The sequence below is a fragment of the Hydra viridissima genome, unplaced genomic scaffold (assembly GCF_058129835.1).
Source record: "Hydra viridissima isolate aposymbiotic clone 2 unplaced genomic scaffold, HvirCarnegie_v1 scaffold_1, whole genome shotgun sequence".
In the NCBI taxonomy this organism is placed as follows: domain Eukaryota; kingdom Metazoa; phylum Cnidaria; class Hydrozoa; order Anthoathecata; family Hydridae; genus Hydra; species Hydra viridissima.
The window spans coordinates 23,153,015-23,174,703 of NW_028324300.1; the positions used below are offsets into that span (position 1 = coordinate 23,153,015).

The 21,689-nt window shown below is 30.7% G+C and overlaps 1 protein-coding gene and 1 long non-coding RNA gene across 2 annotated transcripts in view; both read left to right on the forward strand.

The window, feature by feature from the left end:
• The window catches only part of LOC145183507 (uncharacterized), a 297,046-nt gene that overhangs the window by 36,827 nt on the left and 238,530 nt on the right, over positions 1-21,689 (forward strand). The window lies entirely within an intron of this gene.
• On the forward strand, positions 889-10,307 carry LOC149893974 (uncharacterized). Its single transcript, XR_016446175.1, has 3 exons — positions 889-1,321; positions 1,465-1,531; positions 9,755-10,307. It is a non-coding gene; the product is annotated as an uncharacterized LOC149893974 (long non-coding RNA).

Sequence of the window (21,689 nt, forward strand, 5' to 3'; positions counted from 1 at the left end):
TCAAAATGTTGGTAGAAAACCAAAGATGAGAAATTCGCTTCATAGCATATTCAAAATGACAGGAGAAACTGCAGAAAATGAAAAATGGGACAAAATAGTGTCAAATAATTAAAAAATGAGTAAAAGGCGATGATTTATATAAAGTATTGACAAATATTAGGTTTGGATTAATGAAAAGAACATGGCTGGTAATTTAGAGAAAGAAATGGCAAAAAATAGAGAAAAAGATGTTTTAAACTCTGAAATTAAATTATTACTAAATTCAGAAGAATATGAGAAATCACATAATTGCATTAGGGAATATAGACATGATTATTTGTGCCGGAAAATAATCATAATTATGCAAGTTGAAAATGCTACCTGCTGTTCTCTTCTTCCAAATTAACTATTGCCATTTTAGGAAAGAAGAGGGAGACATCAGCTTTAAGAAAATAAAATAGAAATTACGTGAGAATATTAAAAGGAAAAGTGAGTCATATCGGAAAAAGACGCTCGATCAAAGGTACATAAAAATATTTTAACAAGTTACATGAATTATTTTGTGAGTTTTATTTATAGTTGAATATGTTCCATTATTCCTCATTTTTCCTATTTCCTCATTCCTATTTTTTTTTTAATTTCTTGGTTTTATATAGAACACATCTTTCAATAAATTGTCATTAGAAGATGAGTTGTGTAGGCGGTTTTTCGTTTTCACTTCCACTTCTTGTTATCTCGAACAGTTTATTTTGAGCGTAAGGAGGATAAGTAAGAAGGATAGCGTTCTTTTCGTTTTACATCAATACCTATATAATGAGAAAGTCTTATGCAAATTAGGAGTTTTTTCCAATATTCGAACTAAAGCTTACAAAGTCAAAAGCTTCTGTATAAGATGATTTTAACATTCGATAAATGAGTTAAATTACTTTATCTTCTTTTCTTTTTCTGTGCAGCATGTGCAGCATGTCCTTACAATGGATTTACTGCGCTGTGCAGCATGTCCTTACAATGGATTTACTGCAAGCTGTAACTGCTCCGAAAATCTTTGCGAGTTGTTCATATCATTTGCAAATTTATTTATACTGATACTTGTGCAGGTTAAAATAATAACCGAAAAACTGTGGTCGTTTTAGCAAGAATACAAACACATGAACAGATTGGATGCTCACAATAGAAACGTGATTCCATTCAATCAAGAAAAGGTTTGCAACTTGCGATGAAATCGTAAAGAAACATCGTAATAATGCTTTTAATAAAAAAAATTCTGAAACTAGATGTTTTAGCAAGTACATTACACTGGACAAAAAAAATAGGTTGAATGAAAAGATAGACCCATGGAAAAGTATGACTTTAGTTGTTTAACTTAAATCTTGTCTTTTGGCAATTCCTAAATGATGTATTTTTTTATAAAATTTATTTTATCAAGCGTTTCTTTTATTTAATATATAAGTTTTTTCTTTCTTTTTAAATAAATTTATTTTTTAGATGAATTACTTGGGAATGAAACAGAAAGCTCCAAGAAGCTTCTTTCCGAAGTCAAACTAAGTAAATTGTTAGTGATTTATATAGGTTTTTGTTAAAATATAAATTCCTATTGTTTGTTTTTTTGAAACACAAGTTAAAAAATCTCTAATTTCAAAATGATGGACAGTCCTTTTGAGTTTGATTTTAATATGTGAAAATGTGAGAAACTTTTTAAGGTTAATTTGTATTATAAAAGTCGTATAATAAATAGTTCAAAATTTTTCTAAAAACAAATTTTATTTAGATAAAATTTGTTTTCAATGAAATTTTGAATAATTTATTTAAAAATTGAACAATTCCAATCAAAAATCATATTTAAACATGTTCATCGTTGAACTAATATATTAGTTTTGTGTTCACATTTGTGTAATTTCAATGTAAAATCTTTTCATTGGTCGTTTCTTTTTGGGCGGTTCTTTTCATTGGTCGTTTCTTTTTTTGGGCGGTTTGGTCTCCTACTTATCTTATTTCCTTTTTTTATTTAAAATGTAAATATAAGTATTTTGATTTTAAAAAGTAAAGTAAAACTTCCAGGACTTCGATTCCTTTCAGTTGCTGAATAAAGGTTCTGATGCTAAAATAGGTTTTTTTTAACAATACGTGGATATGAAAATAACCGTTTTTTTAAGAGTTGCGTACCAATTCCAGTTACTCCCCATAGTTTAATGATATTTTCTTGATTTCGTTTTTTTAGCATGAACCATTAGTCCTTAACTTTTTAAAATATAATAACAATATTCGAAAAGACTAAAAAAATGAAGTAAAAAGCCTTCATTATTACAATAAAGAGTAAAGTTTAAAACATAAACTATTTATTCCAGTGTTGATCTCATTCAAATTTTTACAAATTGAAAAAAAAACTGAGTTCACTGTATCAGATGCAAATAATTGAGAGAATCAAAATTAACTTTCTAAACATGTCTCAGCAATCCATTTGTCTCAGCAATCCATTTGTCTCAGCAATCCATTTGTCTCAGCAATCCATTTGTTTCAGCAATCCATTTGTCTCAGCAATCCATTTGTCTCAGCAATCCATTTGTGGAGCGACACTTAATATTTACAGTAAATCTTCAAGGTACTATGCATTGCTGAGGATATTTTAGATTTTAAACACATTTTTGAGTCAAACAAAAACATGAGGCTAAATTGAGGTTTTGATTGACACAATTCTTTGTCAAGGATAAAAGTTTAGGATTCTTATAATTTAATTTCTTTGACAATTTGATAAAAAAAAAAGAGAGTTTTAGCTTTCAGCAATATTTACGTTATGTACATTTGTTAGCTGAACCATTATTTTGTTTTTAAATTTCATGCATTTGGTTTTTCTTTTCATCCAGAAACCTTTCTTTCATCATAATCAAGTTGCTACTTTTCCATATTTGTTAAAGTTTTTTATCAACTTAAAAGCCTGGATGGCACTATATTTTCAGTTAAATACTGATCTACGCTACCGCTCAAGCTGTTCAAAAGTTTGAACAGGAGTCTTTCAAACTATTGAACAGCTTGGTCTTTGGCAGGGCAATCAAAAATCTCCGCATGCGCATTAGGGTGTGACAGTTGCCCCAACTTTGTCGTATGATTAATAATTTTGGTATCGTATTTTTTCATAAAAATAAGATACCAAAATTATCAATCATTGGTATTCATAATTTTGGTATCGTATTTTTTCATAAAAATAAGATATGTAATGTTTTTTTTAAGACTAATTTACAATTGTGAATGAGCACCGTCAAATTTAAAATACAGAATTTAGCCTAAAAATCACTATTTTTCCTACACTCTAACACCATGGTGTAGCTCAGAAAGTAAAAACGGTTTTCTTATATCAAATACAGCTATGCAAAGTACAAGATGATATAAAAAATTTTTTTTTTACATGGTGTAATAAGGTAAAATTGTCTAAATGAAATTACTCGTTTTCCTGGACTAGAAACCGTGATTTCTCTATTTGTGCACAAAATCGCTTTCGCTGATTAGGAATCCGTTGTCTATCAGGTTCTACTACTTGGAGAACATATTGAAAGTGCTTCTCATCCCTAGTTACACCTAGAAAGTCATGGCACACCTTTACACCACGCTCTGCTGCCTCATTTACCACCTGAAGTTTGTCGACAATCAGCTTCATGTTTTGATAGTCTTCTCTATTAATCATGTGCTGGAGCATACAGGAATTTATAGGGCATACCAAAAATGCTAAAAACTCTTAATGAATCCGTCCCAATTAGGTCAACTAAAGAAGTACCATATTCTACTGTAGGAGGAAGATAGGGCTTGCCATATCCCCCAAAGTTAAGTCCAACTCTCAATGTGACAGAAGTCTTTTCAAAGAAAGGAATGGATTTCCTCATTTCCTCTTTAGCTTCTACTGCTACCATAGATGAGAACAGAGCCAATGGAATCACCTCCTCAGCTAAGTACCAAGTGTGTTGACCGAATGCCATACAAGCATTTTCAACTAGAGTTGAGTCATGGTCAGCAAATTTTACCAGGTTTTCAACTAAAATTAAGTCATTAACTGGTGCACTAACTGGTACAAGCCACCACTGCACATATACTGAAACTGTAAACACAACAAATCGTTCCAATTTTCTTATTTGGTTGCTAGTAACAATTTCAGCTTTTTAAAAATGCTTTTTGATTTGTCCAGACAGAAGCACAATCTTTAGAGTATAAAAGAGTTTACTCATCCACCTTGCTTTGTGAAGGGCACCTGAATAGCGCATCTTGAAGTTCTTTGGTTCAGATCTCTTAGTTATTATAAGCAAACAAAGCTGAACCAGCTCTTTGTAGTCACCTCGTGTGAAAGATTGTATTAAAGATTCACGAAAAAAATTAGCCATCTCTTGCTGGCGTTCTTCTTTTATAAACATCATATAAGGGTAAAGATACTTCGCTTGTTCATGTGATGATAATTGAGGGAAATGTTTTTTGAACCTAGAAAAGTGAAAAAGAAAGTAAATAAATGTTAGCTTGTAAGTTAAAAATATAAAGAGTAAGTTCACTCATCCCAATTTTTAAAACTGGCTTTTTACTATTATATGTGTCTCTTCATTGATTGAAGGTAACACTAATGGTATATTCAATTAGACTCACCTTTGAAAGATCAAAATATTTGAACTAGCTGAGGTCTCAATTTTCAAACCTTCCCAGCAATGACTCAAAAGTAATTCACCCACATGCCTTTGACAAGGAAACCAGAATAGGGCACAATCTAATTCCTTCTGTAAAGACACACATGCAGAAGTTCTCTTTCCTGAAAATGCATACGTCTACAGGGTAGATGTAAGAATTTTCTTCATATATTCTAAATTTAATTATTTAAGTTTACTTGTATTTGATGAAGTTGTATCAAAAACCATACCAATAACATTTTCTTCACAATTCCATTCTTTAAGAGGTTTTTTAGTTGCTTTTGATATGATGTCTCCAAGAGCTTTACCAGTTTCTATAGTTGATTTTGGAAGTGGAGGAGCGCCAAGGAGTTTTGTCCGATCAGCCCCAGACACATGAATTGGCAATCGGTCATCTGTTCCTTTGGAATCAAGAGTGTCCGTAAGTTTTCCATCCCAATGCACAAACATTATACACGATGGCATCCAATTTTCTTTGATCTTCAAACTTATTTCAGGTACAATGGCGTTTCTATACCGGTGGTTCTATACCGGTGGGCTTGGATTTAGACATAGTTTGTAAAGGTCGCCCCCACATGCTGCTACAAGGGAATGCACAATTGCACTAAGTTGGGTTGATGAGATGTTGTTACGGATACAGCATGAAACAAGATCATGGTTTTTCAATATATCATGAGGAATATAGATATCTATGCCACATTTAACTATTCTTCTGTGTTTCCTACTTTGTGCTATGGTGGTAACTTCTACAATATTCTCATTCTCACAAGAGCTAGTGCCTGGTTCAAGATTTATCGTTTCAAAAGTACGTTTACACGGGTTTATTTCTTCTCGCTCCAGATGATGTTTTTGTCTTTCTATTCCCTTTTTGTCTTTTCTGTGGCTACTTTATCCAACCCAGAATATGTAGCTACTCTATCATTCAACATGCTCTTCATAAATTCGATATCAACATCAATGGAATCTTGTTCAACTTTAGTTATCCTCTTTTTCTTAGCAGCCATGTCCTTTAGTACTGTGTTCTTATAAAACTTCATTGTCAAATTCAATTTTGATTGAAATTTTATTATTCTAGGTTCATTCTCTCGCTTTTATAATCTTTCAATTTCATCAAACTAATGAATATTAATATTTGATTACTCTACCAATATTGTTTCTGCCTTCTAGATTTGGGATATTGGCTTTCTGATAGTGTAAGAGCACATTTTCAATAATTGCAGATAAGGCTTGATCCCAGAGCAAATCTTTCAGGTTTGATAAAAGGCATAACAATGCTTGTCTCTGTGTTGGCAGTTTAGAACCTTTAATTTCCTTGTCATCATCTCCAGGAATGGTGCCAAGTAACAATTTCATATATTTTTTGTTTACTTTTTTATCCATGATTATATACTACAAAATACAATAACAGTAATATGTAGTAACATAATATTTATCTGAAAAAATATCAATATTCATATTTTTCTGAAAGGAATTCAAGTTACAGTTCAAAGTCATTAATAAATAGTAATAAACATCTGGGGTATTCCCCCTGGCCCCTGTCAGACACGAAGGTCCTGGGCCTAACTATAAAAAAAATGAACAAGTAAAACACACAAAAAGACATAAATAATATTAATAAATAAAGTTTATATGCTTCAATTTTGTAAAAACAATGCAATAAATATTGTAGTTATTTCTAGAATTAAATTATTTGTCACATTTTACTGAATAACATTAACATTTAGAAATATCCTCTACACTTATCTCCAAAAAACCAAAATTAAACCCTTAAGTGATTAAGGGTTTAATTTATTTTGTGCTTAAATTTTTGTTACCATAAGAGCCTTATCTATGTCTTGCCTCCAGGCCTCTTACTGCCAATCGGACCCTGCCCAATATATTGGATAAAAATGATAAAAAACCAAAATTTTGCAAGGTCGGAACTACCTCAAAAATTTCACAATCTTCTTGAAATTTCACATAAATGCTATTTAGACCAATATGCAATACTAAAATTATGAACAGCCCTCTACGATAAAAATTTAATATTTTAGGGGCAACTGTCACACCCTAATGCGCATGGGTTGTCTTAGTCCGCATTATGAAATAGATAGGATGCACCGCCTGGTTACAGATCCGGCTTGCCTCTCGCACAAGATATTTGATAAAAACTAGGTAGCAATATGCAGGACCAAAAAAAAACTCGTGAGTGTTCTCTACATATTCAAACACTTAATCTGGTAAAGCAATCTTAAAGCTAAAATATGGTGACAAGGCGAGCTTGTGATACAACCGATACCGTCAGCTTTTTATTCTAGGTGGTGACTAAAGATGTTTACAAAGACAAAAAGACACCCTGATTGCCCACATTAAAGCACAGAAAACAGAGTTGTTGGTAAATTCAAAGATGAATGAAACAATTGACTAATTGCTGAGTTTGTTTGCTTGCAACCGAAAATGTGCTAATTCAGTAGTGGATTATCAATTAGGTAGCTGGTTAGTTTCTTTGAAAAATAAAAATAAATTAAATAAAATCGCACACTTTTCGTGACCACACTTAGGGTTGGTTCGTTTGTTGGTTGCACGACGACGTCCAACCTCGAGTTTACCTGACTAACGCAAAGCCAGACTAGCGCAACGAATGAGTGTAAGGACTCCTTGAGTCGTACGGCACGAGTTAAAAAGGTGAAAAACTGTTTTTTGTGCCAATCTTAAGGCTCTTATTGCCTCTGAAAGCATTTTCCCCCTTCAGACTTGTCATTTTTTGAGTGTGCACGTACAAATTCAAGCAAGTTTCGCATTCATTCAGAGCAACATTGGAAGAAACCCTTGTGTTCAGCAGAAGCTCAGGTGCACATTGGTGCCCTAGAATCTAAATATGCATTAGTCTCGGTGTATGCCCGCCATTTCACAACGCACCTACACAGCTCTTGGCTAGCAACTGACTAAAGATGTCCTTTAACTTGCGACCTAGGTTTATCTGTAGCAGGTTTAAACAAGTAAGAGGCCCTTGTTTACATATTTGAGTTTAAGTTGCTGCTACTTCAGCAGAGCTTTTGTCTGTCAGGCCTTCGCGAGTTAAGGAAGCTTCCTTATATAGCAAAGTAAAGTTGGCAATAATCAGCGCGTATTTATAAGTTTTGTGGTAAATCTTTTCCTTCACAAAGACACAAACTTCATCGACGACATTTGTGAATGGCTTCGTGGTTCGAACTTCAAGCAGTTGACGATCTGGTACCGTGGAAAATATTTTTATAGCATCGAAGAGTTTAAAGAAAGAAACACGAAAAAATGTGTAATATGTTAAATAAAAAATAAATACAAATGTAAATATGTAAAAAGTATATGTAATACAAGAACGTTTTTATAACATCGAAGAGTTGAAAATGTTGAAATGATACGAAATACTTTTGATTGTTTAAATATTTTTAATATGTTAAATAAATATGTAAAATGTATAAATAATTCAAAAAGTTATTTATGAAATGAAATATTAAGTAATTTAAAAAGAAAAAAAACGATTTTCTTTTAAAACTTGAAACGTGGAAAAAAATGGAAAGATTTTCATTTTTATTTGGAGTTTTTGTTGCGAATATTTGTTCTTTTTTAAAACTTAAAGAAGTTTTTTAAGTACTGCAAAAACCACGGAAATATTATGAAATGAGAATAATTTAATGTAATAATAATGGAAATATAAAACAATTAGGTCGTTTTTTTTTGTTGTTGTCAATGGTAACAGTTGTGAAAAAAATATTCGAGTTTTTAAGATGAGATTCGATAAATTTTTAGAACGGAAAGTTTTTTTGATGTTGATGTTGAACTCGGAAAATCGAAAAGCAAAATTCTAGCGAATTTTTTAAAAGCTTCGAACGGTGGACATTTTTTTTTTTCTCTAAGGAGGAAGGTGGTTTAAAATTTTTTTTTTTGTAATTAAAGTAGTATAATTTTATTAAAGATATTAGATTTGTGTTTTGTTTCGAAAAACTTTCGGTTGTTTTCAAATCAAGTTTTTTTCAACTCCAATCATTTATGTTGGCTGACTTCATTTACCGTTTCCATAGCAACTAAAATGACCTTAAGAAAAAAACTTTGTTAAGATCATTTAAATTTTTTTAAGATCATAAAAATTAGATTGTGCCCACGTTCTCAAAGAGGCGTAGGCACAATCAATTTTTTAGGATGGTGAGAATGATGTTGAATGAGGATGATTTGTAAAAAGTTACGTTGTCAGAGCTTAGATAATCCCTTTTTTTTTATTGTTTTAAGTGTCTCAATATTTTGTTTAATATCATTATTGACTGACTGGGTAAAACACCCAGTGTTCGACGATTTTTTTAACCTAGTCCCATATACAAATTATTTTCTCACTCGTTTTTAAATAAATTATCGATCTCGAAGTTCGATTGTATAAAGAGAAGATTACTCTTTAAGATGCCTTTAAAACGAATGAACTCCGATAATAAATAACGGAACTAAAGCCCCCAAAAATACAAAACGAGAGCCACTGGCATGTTTCCAATATTCGCACCCCACGTTTTTGAACTTTTACCACCTACATGCTCACCTATATGTTTTTTTTTTTTTAAATATACTTTTTTAGTAAAAGACAAAGAAATGATTTTTAGCACCCCATGTTTTTGAACTTCCGTCAGTGCTTACCTATATATATATATATATATATATATATATATATATATATATATATATATATATATATATATATATATATATATATATATATATATAAAAGGTCCATTTTGGCCCAGCGGGTTTGTCATGTATTGTGTGAAAAAGGTCCATTTTGTTCAAAAATAATTGATATTTCTAAAAATATTACCAAAAATAGAATTTAACCATAAAATCGCAATAATCACATTTTCACTCGGCCTTTTGGCAGTTAAACAAAATTTAATAGGTTTAATAGGAATATTTAAATAGGTTATACATAGTTAAATACAACTAGTTTAATTTCTTTGCTTAATGCTTGTATATTTTTTCACAGGGTGCTAATTACTTTCAGGCATTGCTTAAAGTTGCAAAGAATCAAAAGACAATTGGAAGCATTCAAAGTTTTGTTTAAGATTAATTTTAATGGTATGGTTAATTACTTTTCCAAATTTTTATTAAATTTGTCATCTTAGATGGCCGCTCAAAACTTAAGCGAAGTATGCCAAGGATCCTGAAGAAGCTGTCAAAAAGTTCTTGTCAAGTTTGTTTGGCAAAAGTGGGGAAGAAGACCCAAGGTTGAACCATTCCTTGTCAATGACAGCCTTCGGCATTCAAAACTTGAATGCTTCTCTTTGAGCTTCATCCATCTAAAGAAGCAGAAGAAGAGCGCGACTTGAATGAAAAGAGAACTTTTTGTCTATGAAAATGATGTGAAGGCAGTTTCTCCATGGATGGGAAAGCCAATGCAGTTCTTGGTGACAAAACGGAACGTAAATCCAATTCTTTCCAAGGCTGCCTTCGCTATCCAGAGCATTCCTGCAAGTTCTGCCTCCTTAGAGCGCTTGTTCAGGGCTTCCAGCCAGACAGTCACGAAGGGAAGAAATTGCATGGATCCTTTAAAGGCTCAATTTCAAATGAGGAGCCAGATGATGACATCGAGGAAGCCCTGTTGTTGCATTTAACATTATGGATGAGATGTATGTCATTGAATAAGACAAAGAATTTGTCGAAAAATGATTTTTTAAAACTAGGTTCAAATTTTTTTCAATTTATTTTTGTTAAGAAACTCATGAAAACAGTCTCCGATGTGTTATTATGTGAATTCGTTAAAACTTAAATTGTCATTTTACTTTAACGTTTTTATAAACCCTTACGAACCCTAACGTATTTTATTTTACGGTTTTTTAAACCCTTAAATACCCAAATCAGCGTAAAATGCTTAAAAAAAGTCCATTGGCGTTAAAAAAATTTGTCAAAGCACTTTAAAAAAATAGAAATAATATTAATGAAATGGTGCAGAGATTCCGCAGCAATTCCATAAGGCGATTGTAAAGTGTTTATGAAGCAAAGAGTTTTGATTAGATTTACGAAAATCACATCCAAACTGCATGTGGATTATCCTCCGTGATGATGCAAAAAAACTCCTTTTAGAAGAGACTTTTTTCCGCTAGTAATCTTTATAAGTTCACGCGTTTTTTTAAACACTAATCTTTACCCGGTTGATAAAATAATATAATGTAGTATAATATAATGAAATATAATATATAATGATATAATGTAATATGTTATAATGGACTATATAATTATATAACATAGTACATTATAATATAATTTAACATAATATAGTATATTATAATATAATTTAATATAATATAGTATAATAAAATGGTATATAATATAATTTAATATAATAGAGTAATAAGTTTACAATAAAGTTATAAATTTGTTTTTAAAAAACGTAGGGGAGACCGGGGCTAGTTGGCTACAGTTTTAGTTTTTGAGTTTGTGCATTTCTAGGTGAATTTTTTTGAAGATATCAAATTGCACTTCAAAAGAATATGAATTTGGCAAGCATGTTCAAGTGTCAAACATTAAAAAAAAAAAATTGGTAGCCCAAAAAGGGCCTTCAAAAAACTTACCCCCTGTTGCCCTTAAGTCGATCGAATAGACTTTCCCTCTTTAAGAATAGCATCAACAGCATTTTTTGTAACATTTTTAGAATTTACAGACCTTTTTCTTTTTTTTATATAATTTCGCATGTCTGTAGATCTGTAGTGTTATATAACTTAAGTGAATTTACGCCTAATACGAAAAGTTGTAAGTTGGCACATGTTGCCAACTAGTCCCGCGATTATTGTGCCAACTAACCCCAAAAGTATTTTGCTCACAAAATGGCTTATAAATCCCAGAAAACGCGAAGTATTAAGAAACACAAAATGTGACTGGTTAGAGTGAACCATACAACATCTAAATCTATTCATGTTTACTTGTAGCTAATGCTATTGCTTTTTAAAATTGAAAAAGTAATTAAGCTACAAAAATTACAAAATTAGTAAAAACACAAAAATCGCTACTGCTTCTATGCGCATGCACATATAGCCCTGATACTACACTAAAAGATGAATTAGGTAAGTGGGAAGGTTCCATGTAAATTTTGGAAATTTCTGGTGGAAAATTCCAAAGTTAAACGCAGTGCGTCCACTTACCCCTATAGCCAACTAGCTCTGGTCTCCCCTACAAATGATATTATAAATTAATTTATAATATATAATACGCAATAATATAATATATAATACGCAATAATATATAAAACATAATCATACATAATGTAATACAATTTCATATACTATAATGTAATAAAATATAATGTGATGTAAGATAATATAATGTAATTTAACATAGTATATCATATAATAATATAATATTATATGATACAATAATATAATATTATAATATGATACAATATGATAAAATATAAATCAATTTAATGCAACACAATGAGTTCATGAAAATATTTTAAGTTTAACAAATTCATCATTTAATATACATATATATATATATATGTATATATATATATATATATATATATATATATATATATATATATATATATATATATATATATATATATAACACCCAAAAAAAACCCTTTGGAGGGATAGTAGTACATACCCATAGGATATCATTACAAGTGATTTTAAAATCAACAATTACCATACGTCAGAGAAATTAGCATTTTTGTTTTTCTCAATACTGGCTAAATTTCAAAACTATCTTTTAGTACTAAAAAGCTATTAATTCATCCAGTTCTGAGTTGTTTTTTTTAAAATGTGTATTTTCTAACAAAACAACTGAAAAAGCAAAAACAACAAAGCAAATTTCTGTATAATTTCACAACTTGATTACCTTAATATCATAATGGATTTAATCATATAGCAAAAACATCTGAACTCTAATTAAATCTTATTTTCCACTCTTATATGTTTTGATTTTCACTTCTAAACATGTTTGGTGTTGTAGTCTACAACACAGTTAAGTAATTGCAGTCCATGTTTTGGATGAAGTGCATGTCTCTTGAATTGTTGCCATTGAGAATTGAAGTTTGCATGAAGAGCTTCAGTGGCTTGTTCACTGTATATTCCAAGACTTTGATGACTCAGAGAGATGAACTGGGCCATCTGAAAGAACACAGTGTGGACCTTTGGAGTGATTGAGAATGGAAGAGCAAGGTGTGCAACTTTGAAGTTCTGAATGTATTCTTGAAAATTTTGAATCCAGATGGGTTCCAAAACATGCTGTAACTAACTCATCAAATTGCCTGAATGCTTGAGCATATGGAAATGCTGCACTTACAGCTGCTGCTTCAAAAATTTGCTGAAGAATATCAATATTTTTCAACAGCCTTTGACAATGATTTCCATTAAAAGGTCCTCCATGAAATGGTTGGAGGGGTATGTTTGACCTCTGGCCAAACTTTGCTCAAACTCTTGAAAAGGTGGCTGACCACACCCATCAGTAGGTGAAGTACTATTGGTGATATTGCTTTTAGAATGAGTATTTCATCTGAAATATTGAGCAAGGGCACATTGATGACATTTCCAAAGCATTAAGCACCCTTTACATTACTTACTTCAGCAACAAAAGCTTGGTGAGCCTTTCTGATGCTTCCAAAGGTTCTCAATGCACCACATTTTCCAAGGTTTGAAGAGTCTGAATCACACCAATAGCAAGGATGTTTGCTAGCATGAGACTGAAGTCCACAAAGAATGTTAGCAACTTTCATGTCACAAGACAAGACAAAGGAAAAATCACCAATATTGGCAAGTTTCAACAGGTTTTTAATGTTCTCATTGTTTTCTGCTATTCCTTCAGAGATTGCTATAATCAGCTGTTTCTTTACTCCAGAAACTTTGAAGGAAGAACTACAAAGCTTAGGAATCTTCAGGATGAGACTGGTTGGTTCTAGGACTACCTTGATAATGCCCAGACTCATCTTAAGAAAGTCACCTCCACCATCAAGTCCAATCTTAATTAGATGTTCCTCGGAGACAATCTTGCTGATACCTTAAATTGAAGAAGGCTGCCAATATCATTACAATGAGCAACATTTCTAAGTTGGTCAATGTCAGAACATTTGATTTTAGTGACAAAAATGTGATCTTTGAGCAACTTTCCTTGCTCTGCAAATTTCCTTGCAAAATATGGCTCAACATTTTTTTGTTGGCCTGCAGAGTTAAGAGTTGAAGCAAGTTGTTTCATCTGGTTGTTGGACAAACCAGTGTTAAGTTGAACTGTCACAAGGCTTTCAGTTGGAAGAGGATCCTGAAACAGTTGTGTTGGAGTACCTTTGCCTGAAATTTAAAACGGATTAATAAAATAAAATGTGCCTAATGAAAAACAATGTTGTTGGCCAGCTATAATGGAAATTTTGTTGGCCAGCTATAATGTTATGGCCAAACTTTACACCTCCAAACGTTAAAATATTCTGGTTGATTTGATCTATTTACAAATTATTTTATTATAGTTAAAATTATTGCAATAAGTTCTGATAACTATGATCATTCCATGTCCCAACTGCTCTTACTTTATTCAAAAAACTCTTGTGAAAACGTTCAGCTCTAAATCTTTCGATTCTCGCAAGTTTTCAAGATTAAAATTTCAAATTGAAAGATGCAACATAAATTGCTCCCTTTAATATCTCACGGGAAAAAGGGGGACGGGGCGGGGCGGGGGGGCGGCGGTATAATCAAAAACATCTTTCTAGAAAACTTTTACCTCGTTTACATATTTTGATGATTTAACTTTCAACATTCAAGATGAAGCGTAAGATCTCATAGCATTAGTCCACTCAAATATTCACTTTTTGAGCGAAAAAGCTTTTCAAAATTCAGCAAGAACATAAGTGTAAAGGTTGTTTTTTGAAAACACTGTGCTAAACTCAATTGGCTTATGGGTCATTTGAATCTGAAGAAATAGTTTTCAATCAGCAACAATTGCAGAACTCTTTACAATTTCATTTGAATCTAACGCCTCGATTCTACAAACTTGTTAAAAAGCTCAACTTTATGTGTGACTTGTTAAATTATGGTCAAGTTAATCCAAATTTTTAGAAGTTGTAGGATAAATCTTTTTCATTGTTTCATTTCTGAACGTTTTTTACGTTCATTTGATAAAACTGAATAAAAAAGTAACCAGTGACAGTTGGAGAGAAATATTTTTTTATCAGAAAAAAGTTATTTTTCAAATGTTTTTTCTTTGTTCTAAATGTAAAACGTTATTTCCAGCTTTTTGAAAAAGTCCAAAAACTAGACTCCTAAAAAGTTTTTTTTTTAACTCTCTTCGCATCAAGAAAACAAAATATTTCAAATACTCAACTATACCCTTTCTTTTCTTTTCGTTATGTGAAAAATTTATAACATTTATAAAAAAAATGTGAAATAAAACTAAAACCAGGTGTTCTTGTTTTACTTTATGTGAATCGCAGTGAATTCCAGTAAAAAGCAACGCTCTAATAATAAAAAACAATACCAAAAGCAAAATACTTCCAAGAAAGATGGTCCAATATTTAATTCATTCTGCAACCGAGCAGAAACTAAATCCAATTAGAAATGTTAATTTTAAAGAAAAAAACGAATATTGACACTAGGCTAGAACTTGGACAATAAGGCTAGAAATACGTCAAACAGAACCTTCTTCCAATAAGAAATGTCAATTTTAAATATACGTATAGTCCACTTTAAAACGATCACTAATACAAAGCAAGCTGTTGGAACATTAAGCTAGAAGTACACCGACCAGAAACTTAGTCTAATTTTATTACAATATTATTATTAGTATTATTAGTGGTATTATTACATATAAATTTGTTGAACCTGGGATATAAGAAAAAAAAAGGTTTTTAGGGATAACAAAAACTTTTTCATCTTCGTGAGTCTTTAATTTGCTGTGTTCGAAAATATTTTTACTTCTCCTAATCTTAGGGCTGTTTCTTCCCTTGAGAGACATTCACTGCTCGGTTTTATTATTATTATTAAATTAAGCAATAAAAGCCATTGAAACGCTCAAAGTAAACACTTAGAGCGTTTCAATGGCTTTCACTTAGAGCGTTTCAATGGCAACACTTAGGGGTAAAACAACAAAAATTATCTCATTAAAAAACAATTTTTAAAAATATTTTTTTATTTTTTCCTGTCCTTCCTTGTCTACAAAAGCTCATACAACACCAAAGATTGGAAATGGTAAAGAATGACAAACTCTACACTATTTTTCTGTTATAAACACTTTTTTAGAGTATTTTTGTAGCTATATTGATTAATTCTTCCGGTATACATACTGCTTAGACCTAGACCTTTATAAAAATTGCATCCCCATATTCCAGCCAAGCTTCCACCTCCTTGTAATCTTAATATAACTTAGCATGATAAATACTTCTCATGCTTGTATCCTTTAACATACACCTTTCCTTTGTGATTGTACTCATAACTAGCCTCATCACTAAAACTTACACAAGACCATTCTTCAGCAAACCAGTTGATCCTTTCTCAAAATAACTTCTAATATTTTAGGCGGTCTTTTGTTGACAATAGTGGTTTTTTAATAGCGATATTTGACCAATCAGACCTTGGAGAATCTTTAACAATCTTAGTTAGTTTCGTTAATTATTTCAAAAATTAGTTGATACTTCATGCATATTTTTTGCTGGGATATTATATAATTAATAAATAACAAATATTGTCACTTTCAGAAGAAACGAAAGTTGGACAGGTTAAACAAATCACAAATCAAACACAATTCGTTTAAAATAAATGCTCATTTATTTCCAGGTAAAAAAAATCGGTAATGGATCGATTAATTATCAAAAGACGAGAGGGAAGTGTCCCACACGCTCAAAAAAGGTATCAATAAATAGAGAAACTCTTACTTTAGTTAATATGAAACAAGATTTTAAAAAAATCTATATATTTTTTAATAACTAGAGTTAGAGTTCCTATATTTATAAATACACTGCATGATACTCAACGGATCAGGATATGTTAAACCGTTAACTAATATTTAATTAAATTATTTTATGTGTTTTCTTGATTGGATAACTTAAGATAATAATTTTATTCTTTGATATTGGGCGTGACCTCTGAATATGCTCATGAGTGCTTCGATGTCTCGCTTACTAAAACATGCAACTGACAAACCGTTTGTTTTGCTTGCCGCTTCATACGCATGCAAAAACAAGATTTGTGTTGATTTTCTTTTTTCTCAAATATTGTACATAAACTCTGCTCCACTCTCTATTTCTTTTCTTTCTTCTAAATGCAACTTTTTCTGAAACATTTAGTGCTTTATGCACTAACACTACAAAGTGAGTATTGGTATAAATGTGAACTGGAACATTTTGGTTTCCAATTTTTTGTACTGGCGCATGTGCAAATGGCTCAAATGCGCTGCTCATTTTAAATGAGATTAAGTTACGTTATAAAATTTCATTCTTCCAAAATAAATCAAAATATATAAAACTAACTTTGGCGAAACAAGAAAGTAGAAAAATGTCTGGTATTTTTTCAATATACATACGCTCTAGATTAAATTTTTCTGTATACACTCTATATTTTGATTTAAATGTAAACCAAAAACAGCTTAAGGTGGCTCACCCCCATTAAGTCTAACTTTTTATTTATAAAATTTCTAAACTTGTTTTTAATTTTTTATATAAAGAAATTACATTAAAACTTTAACTTTTCAAAATAAAAATTAAATTTGCATTTTTTGATGCTGAGTCAGCATAATTTGTCTAAAATCTTACCTTATCTAAAACAAGGATATCTTGAGTAAAATTTGCACTTATTACACCATATTTTGCCAAATTGTAGCTAAATAGTTGCTTTAGGGCTGGAACTAAAATTTTTTTCAAATGTTAAAAAAAACTAAAATGGCAGCAATAAATGTGCCGAAATCGATTAATTGCCTGTGTCAGTCTGACAAACTACATTGAAACTAACTCATTTATACTTAAAATGTTACAATTCTAGTTCCAGCCCTCATAAATAAGTTAATACACATACTGTGAAAATTTGAAGAAAAAAGCTTTAACCAAACTGAAGATATTAACGTTTTCGTAAGAAAAACATATTAAAATAAGAAAGTCTTAAAAAACACTATTAAAAAAAAAAACAACAAAAACAAAAAGTTTTTTTTATAAAAAGTTACTAAAAACTGCCATTAGAATAAGAGTTCACATCATCCTTCTCTTTCTCAATGTCTAAATAACCTTCATTTATTGATCTTATATGTTTTCTTCGTTTTTTATTAATATCAGTCAATTTTCTTGACATACTTGATTATCACTTTTTATCTTTTTTGTAAGCTCCTTTTTTCGAAATTAACACCTCCAGAAAGCCCAAGCATTTTAAAAATGCAACTTAAAGAAGAAAATCCATCATTGTAATTTAAAATAGAAGAATAAACAGATATTCCAAGAATTTTCCTTGCAGTAAAAGTAGTTTTAGGGCGTCACTTCCAAATGAAACCACTAAATGACTCTGCAGTTTTGTGTCATCCCATGTAAACACTCTCTTAGCATTTCAGGGTTTGACAACTCTTGAAAAATAGGTTTAATTTCCTCCATAATTGTCACAGGTAAATTAATTTTTTATCCATTGCTTGTTTTACCCATAGCGTTATCTGATTGCCATTTGCACCAACTGTTTTTCACTTTTAAACAAAATTGATGACAAGTGACTTCATATGGAAAGTTTGTACAATGGTAAAGTACAGCTATTACAGAATTTCCTATACTCAGTAGGTTATTTTTATTTTTTCTTATAGCCATTTCAACAAAGTTCTGAATTGTGTCACTAGCTTTGAACTAGAAGCACTTCGATTTATAGATGGTGATGAATAAAATGTACTTTCAAAGTCACAGTTTGGACATTGTATTATAATTCCAATAGAAAATCCCATACCTATAGATTCATTATGAAAAATAGTTAGCTTGCTATTACACTCACTGCATGTAGAATACTGTTCAAATACATTTTTAATAATTCTAAAATTACAAATAAAGAAAAAACTGTCAACTTTGGAATCACAATTTGTTGCAGCACTTAAGTCATGTTATTTATTAAGCTTTGATACACTTGTTGTTTCTAATTTCCTGCTACGACCATTTACTTCCTCTGCTCTCCATGTATACCTATTTCCTTGATATTTTCACTTTAAATTTCTAATATTATTTCTTTTGTTCGCCATATCCAGATAGATAGTTTTCAGTTCAGTTACATTGTATTAATGCTACAGAGCATATTTTTAAGAAATATTATATTTTACAGAACAGTAGAAAAGCATAATAGATCTAACATTGAAAAATACTTCAAAACTTTAAGTTGAAACCTTCCAGAAGTAATGAATAAATTTGTTGTTTATACCGTTGCTATGACGTTGCTAAGGAGTAGGAAACTGTATTAACCACAAAAATGGTATTTTTTGTTACTTTTTAAGCATATAATAGTAAAAATATATTATGGATTTTGTACTTCAATGCTTAAAATAACATAATTCAAAAGATTAAAAAAATTTTTTTTTGATTTTTAATGGGGGTGAGCCACCTTAAGATGCGCCATTGACACTTTGTTATTTTCAGCCGAGGAAGTTATACATGCGGCCAATGCAACACTTTTTGGAGTGAGCTGGTAACTAATTCTACTCGACAAAGTCAAGAAAAGTTTGTGGATGCTAAAAATATAAACGGACACTTGCTTGGTACAGTGAAAGTTCTCTTGGGAGTTTTTGCATTCTTTCTTTGACAAAAATTAACTGTCGAACAAATATCTCTTTAAGAAATATATTGCGCATTTCATAGAATCAAGTTTAGTATCAGTAACAAAATGATTTTTTTATGGATTGAAAAAAGACTTGTTATACGCAACGAAAGATAGAAAGATATTTGCTTGGGGTTTTTAATAAAAAAAAAAAAAATTAATAAAATGTTTTGAAGAAATCACTTCTTCAAGATTTAGTTACATAAATTAAAGTGAGTATGATAATAAACTAATATATTAAAAATGTCAGACTTCTAAGGTTTTTTCATTTGAACCTGGAATTTCTTCACGTTACTTTGGAAAAGTTTTTATTTACCTATACCACAGGACAAGGTACATTTCGTTAGCTAATAATATATTCAAATTTTTTAGTTCTAATATTTTTTGAAATGCATTTAATGTGTGCAGGTATTTTTCTAAAAACAAACATTAACTTAAAAACTGTTTCAGAAAATTTTTCATTAATTCTTCCACAATTTTTTTGATTTGGCGTTAGAAAGAGAGCTTTTTTTTTTTTCATTGAAATCTTTTTTTTCTAAGCAATTAATATCTTGTACTTGTTTTAATAATTTAGGTAGCAATTTAATGTTATTATTCTGTTACTTAAAATTCATGTACAAGAAACTATAAATAATTTTTGATTTTATGTCAGCAAATATTCAATGCTTATTTGTTACATTCAATTTCATTCTCTCTTATATTTGCTTCTTGTTCACAATTTGTTTGTTACAGGAGAAAGTAACCGCGTCAGTTTTTTAGTTTCAGGTCTGATCGTCAGTTCCAATGATCGTCAGTTCTAATAATCGTCAGTTCTAGTGATCGTCAGTTCTAATGATCGTCAGTTCTTCATGTAAAAAGAGTTTAAAGAACTTAAGTTGTTTGCCGCTTGTTTCGTTTTCTTGTTGTTCTTGATGATGAGAGTTGTGGCGCAATAACTTCCTGTTTCAGTCTGAACTCAATAAAATATTACAAAAAGGAGAAACCCCAGTTAGAAAACTTCAGTTTTTATTACTTTAAAACCGCCTATCCCAGCAGTATATATTTTGCAATAACAAGTTTCTTTTAATTTACAGGTTAAAATTTGTTTTGAAACTTAAAAGCAAATTAAATGCAGCAGAAAACAAATTTGTTGAGTATTTTTATTTACAAAAACGCTTTTAATATGCTGAAGATTTGTTTGTTCATGTTTTTTAACCGTCAATTGGTGTGTGAATCAGTAAAATGTGATACTTAGAAATAACTTTCTGATATAATTTATATAAATTTTATCAGAAAACATTAAAGTTTGACAGAACAATAAAGTATACAGAACAATTAAACAATAAAGTTTGACAGAATAATTTGCTTTTATTTTTCAAGTTCAAACTTAAGGTAGCATTTATTTGAAGAACTTCGACTGAAACTGCAAATCATGTTTGTTTTCTCTTGATCAGATCACTTTTTAATATGAAAACAAGTAAATTACTTGACAAAATTGTCGCTAAAATGCTCTAGTAATAAGTTTTGCACTCTTATTTAATATATTTTTATTAGTAACTTTTGACTCTCATAAGATAATCATATTTAACATATTCTTATTTGTGACATTTGACTCTCATAAGAGTAAAATATTCTTTTAATCATTCAACAAGTTTTTTTTAAATTAACGGGTGATGACAAAAAAATGAGAATGCGTTTAAAAGGCCAAAACTCCTTTCTATTAAAAGATTTTTTTAAATTAAAAAAAGTGAACGCGCAAGAAAATATTTGCTCTTCAATAATGAACAAGTTTGGATTAAAAAAAAAAACAGTTTGTTTGATGTTACCATGGCTACTTTCGACGGAGCTGAGGTTTGTGAACTTGTTGGTATTTTCCTCCTTTCCAATTATCGCTACATTACAACCAGACTGATTTTGGACTATCGAAATGACGGTTTAGCTGTATTTAAAGGCACCGGTGGTCCGCAAATCAAAAAGCAATTTGTTCAAATCTTCAAAGACAATGGCCTACTTATTTCCATCCAATGTAATATATCCAATATTTAATGTGTCAATTATTTTGATGTTACTTTAAACCTTGGTGACAACTCTTTCCGGCCTTATAGTAAACCCGAGAATTTTCGAAGCTATATTCATACTGAATCCAACCATCCACCAACAAACTTAAATCAGATTCTGCATTCTATTGAGCTACAATTGTCGGCCAATTCATCAAGCGAACACTTCTTCAGAAATTCTTCCTATATGTACGAGGAAGATTTAAAAATATCCGGTTACAACCAAAAGCTTAAATACATTCTCAACTTACAAACCGTTAACAACAAAAGTCGTCTGGCGA